The following is a 4,761-nucleotide window of genomic DNA, read 5'->3' on the forward strand; positions in this document are numbered from 1 at the left end:
GTTGCAACGCATGGGCAATTATCCACTCTCTCTGTCCGGAATTACTTTTTTGAACATCTGTCCGGAATTACTTGTCCCTCAAACAGATGTATCTAAGACGTACTCCCTCCGTTCGGAATTACTTGTCTCGGAAATGGATGTATCTAGAACTAAAATACATCTAGATACATCCATTTTTGCGACAAGTAATTCCGAACGGAGGGAGTAGTTCACAAATGAAAAAACTAAACCCTCCGCCAAGAGAAGGTTTGACTTAAGAGTTACCTTGTTTTAGAAGGGGCAATAATTCACTTCCATGTTATGGACAAGGGTCCAGTTATCTGTATGCAGGGGAGAAACCATCTGACCTCAGCACTCCTTGGCTCCTTTCCTCTTGTATCAGCAAGTGGAAATAAAGTCATAGTAGTGACATCAGTCCATAGGACTTCTTCTCCCAAGTTGGACATGTGCATTTTGCTGAGAAGTGAACCAAACTAAAGTAAATACCTGTTGGGGTAAAGAATATCACACTGAGCCAATCATAACTTCAAAGACCATTTCAAAGTCTGTCAATCATCACACATAGAGCATTTCACTAATACATCCAAGTCAACCATCACAGGAGCCAATAGAAAAGACGTGCAGTGGAAGCCTCTCACCTGCTTTGAGGAAACAACGCATCAATGGGATCGTTTCCATCATTCAATAGGAGGCAAGTGAATTTCAACTTAAGTTACATTTTTTTATGAGATCAACTACCATTAGGTAGTGTAGTCAACTACTGAGACAGATGTTGAGTGCCTCCTTAAATGTCTTGATAACTAAGTGTAAGGAGAGTCTGCAAACCTCACGGCTCAGCAGATGGAGCTGCAAAATGTCATCCTGCTCCTCTTGCTGACAATCAACCTTGCTATCGCCCAAAACACTTCTAGAGAAGAAGCACAGGAACTCCATGTTGGGGTTATCCTTGACTTGGGGTCCATTGTTGGCAAAATGGCACGGACCAGCGTTCCACTGGCTATGGAGGACTTCTATGCTGTTCATCGGAACTATAGCACCAAGCTTGTCCTCCACATCAGAGATTCCATGAGTGATGATGTCCAAGCTGCATCTCAAGGTACATGTTCTCAATTGTTAGTCATAGGTCACTGTATCAGCTCATTCTGTTATGCTGCTGAGAAACACAATAGAAAAAAAGAAAGGTCAACAAAACCATGGAAATCAAGAAACTATAAATATTCATATTTCACTACTTGTGGGGAGAAGCAAGCAAACATGACCCACGTAATGACAATTGAATCACACCAACAAGTACAATTAGGAAGCAATTGCGCATCGCATAACATTACTATTAAGAGCAATTGGATTTCCACATCACATCAAACTATTCCAAAGATAACGTCCAAGAATTATTGGATTCTGTTCACCAGGGGTGTTGCATCAGGACCACAGGCGCCAGTTTTGTTGCTGTGTAAATGAGCACGCGGTTGCATGTTCCAGCTTTTAGCTGCAAGGAGTGAGACATAAATTCCTGCAGGTTAAGAAAAACTGGGGGTGATGAATCAAGTACAGTGAAAACATATACTCCCTCCGTCCCAAAATAAGTGTCTTGAGCTTAGTACAAATTTGTACTAGAGCTAGTACAAAGCTAAGACACTTATTTTAGGACGGAGGGAGAAGTGTACTATTGGACAACTGAAGAAAAACGATAATAAAGCTGATATAGTAACATTAATATCTACCAAGGGGAAAAAAGAGTCAGTAACACATGCAAAAACTAGAAAAACTATGAATACCAGCAAACCACGGAAGCAATGATATATCAGCTATCCTAATGTCTGGACAAAAGAACTATTTGTCTCCTTGTCACTTGCGGTACTATTCTGAAATATAAAGCAGCATCTGTTTCATAGTATATATTTTCACAAGATCACAGAGTGACAAACAATCCACTCTGTGCACCAAGAAGTAATATTTCAGAGCCATCAAGAGGAAGCAATACAAATATAATATATGATAAATTATCGTAAATTTTAAATCAGGCAACTATTTTTGTAGGTAATCACCTATTTCGCTCCTCTCGATACTGTTCATATATGTAAGTGGCAACATTTCTGAAAACACACAGCTCCGGCAGTTGGATTATCTGCAATTGTTTGGGATTTATGCATATTATGAATTTCATTCAATGTACGATGTTCAACTAAAGTTTGTCTCGATGTGCAATTATACAGCTATTGACCTGCTAGAGAATTACAATGTAGAAGTCATCATTGGTCCTCAGAAATCTTCGCAAGCTATATTTATCTCAAAACTTGGAAATAAAAGTCATGCCCCAGTCATATCCTTCACGGCAACAAGCCCATCTCTATCATCTAAAACTCTTCCATATTTTGTGCGAGCAACAATAAATGACTCGGCACAGGTAAATTGCATTGCCTCCATAATTAAAACCTATGGGTGGAGAGAGGTGGTACCTATCTATGAAGACACTGACTATGGTAGAGGTATCATACCATACCTTGTTGATGTGCTACAAGAAGTTGATGCCCGTGTTCCCTACCAAAGTGTGATCCCTTTGTCAGCAACTAGTGAACAAATTACTCTAGAACTCTATAAGCTGATGACAATGCAAACGACAGTCTTTGTTGTACATATGTCATTTACCTTGGCCTCCCTCTTCTTCATAAAGGCAAGAGAAGTAGGGATGATGAACAAAGGATATGCATGGATCATGACAGATGGAGTAACCAATCTAATAGATTCACTGAATCCTTCTATCCTAGAATCGTTGAATGGTGCCATAGGCGTTGAGTTTTATGTTCCCAAAACCAAGGAACTTGATGACTTCGCCATGAGATGGAATATGAGGTTCCAGATTGACAACCCAACTGATCCACCATTGAAATTAAACATCTTTGGACTATGGGGCTATGATACAATCTGGGCAGTAGCACATGCCGCAGCAAAAGTTGGACTTGCAAATGCCACATTTCAGAAACCAGGTGCCACAAGAAATTCAATAAGTTTGGAAACCTTGGAAACATCTAGTAATGGTCCAAAACTGTTGCAAGCAATCCTGCAGAATAAATTTAGAGGCCTCAGTGGCAATATTGACCTTTCAAATAGGCAGCTGCAAATTTCAACATTTCGGATAATAAATGTAGTAGGGAAAGGATGGAGAGATATTGGATTCTGGACTGCACAAAATGAACTCTCGCAGCACTTAAATAAAACCAGACACACAACAACACATCTAAATCCAGTTATTTGGCCAGGAGAGTCCATAGAAATACCCCGAGGTTTTAAGATTCCTGTAAGCGGGAAGAAACTTCAAGTTGGTGTGTGCACAAGTGGATATCCGGAATTTGTGAAGGTCGAAAAGGATCATATCACAGGTGCAACTAAAGCAATCGGTTTTTCAGTGGATGTATTTGAAGAGGCAGTTAAGAGACTTCCTTATGCAGTCCCTTATGAATATGTCCTATTTAGTACCAAGGATGATGGAAGTGCCGAAGATTACAATGATTTTGTCTACCAAGTTTATCTTGAGGTATGAAAGATTTCAAGTACTACATATTCCCTACTTGATTTCCTTTAGTTGGTAAACAGTTGAGGCCTTGAAGCATGAAACCAAACTTGCACACATTCATCTGTATTCCCTACTTGGTTTTCTTTAGTTAGTATAAACACTTGAGGGCTTGAGGCCTTGAAGCATCAAATTGAACTTGCACACATGTCATTTAAAATTAGAAGCATTATACTTAATATTTAAATTGGATGACGATGAATGTTGTAGATAACCCTAAATGTATTCCACGCAGTACTGTAAACCCATTGTTGTCATCCTTCACTACATTTGAGGACGCTGTTCATTCCCAAAAAAAGAGGATGCTGTGTCGCTGTTCATATATGCTAGTCTCATCATGTATTTATAGTAGTTCTCCGACCTAAGCATGCCAATGATTTTGTAGTATGAAGAACCAGTTATGGATTTATGGTACTCCCTCTGTTCACTTTTGAGGGCAGGCCTGGCGCAGTGGTGAAGTCCTCCCCACTTGTGCCAAGAGGTCTTGGGTTCGAACCAGCCTCTCTGCATTGCACTTTGCAGGGGTAAGACTAGGTTCCTATAATCCCTCCCCAGACCCCACCTTGTGTGGGAGCTTCTATGCACTGGGTCTGTCCTCTGTTCACTTTTGTAAGTCGTTTAAGACAGCTGAAATTGAGCTGTTTTAGGTGCTGTCTTAAATGCCTAAAACGTCTTACAAAAGTGAACGGAGGGAGTAATAAACTTTGGATACCATGGGAAACTCCTATTGGATGACAGAAGATAGTATAGACAATTAATTTACAAGAACATAGAGCAAGTGCAACTATATACCGAGTGCCAACCTTATTTCGTTTTCCATATTCCAAAAATCATTTCTTAACCAGGCATATTTCAAATTATTTTCTATCTGCTCAGCTAACAATTCTTTTTTTGTCTTTATAGAAATATGATATAGTAATTGGAGACATAACAATAAGGTATAATAGAACATTCTATCTATGCTATATATTCCAGGCAGAAAAGGTGTCCAAGAGGTCGTGGGGTGCTCAAAATGAGCGGAGATGCTCCCCGCTCCCTAGCCTAGCCTAGCCCACCAGCCTCGCCGCCGTCGAATCCCCACCGGTAGCCCTCCCCCTCCCCCCGGCCATGGCCTCCGCCGATGCCCGCTCCGGCGACTCCAGCCTCGAAGGTCGCATCCGCTGGAGCGGCTCTGCGGGCGAATCCTCTGACTC

The 4,761-nt window shown here is 40.9% G+C and overlaps 1 long non-coding RNA gene across 1 annotated transcript; it reads right to left on the bottom strand.

Moving 5' to 3' along the window:
- Nucleotides 1–277: 277 nt before the first annotated feature.
- On the bottom strand, nt 278–982 carry LOC123175995 (uncharacterized). Its single transcript, XR_006488319.1, has 3 exons — nt 826–982; nt 487–638; nt 278–372 (listed from the first exon to the last, which is right to left on the bottom strand). It is a non-coding gene; the product is annotated as an uncharacterized lncRNA (long non-coding RNA).
- Between the last annotated feature and the right edge of the window lie 3,779 nt (nt 983–4,761).

Source organism: Triticum aestivum, unplaced genomic scaffold (assembly GCF_018294505.1).
Source record: "Triticum aestivum cultivar Chinese Spring unplaced genomic scaffold, IWGSC CS RefSeq v2.1 scaffold45316, whole genome shotgun sequence".
In the NCBI taxonomy this organism is placed as follows: Eukaryota; Viridiplantae; Streptophyta; class Magnoliopsida; order Poales; family Poaceae; genus Triticum; species Triticum aestivum.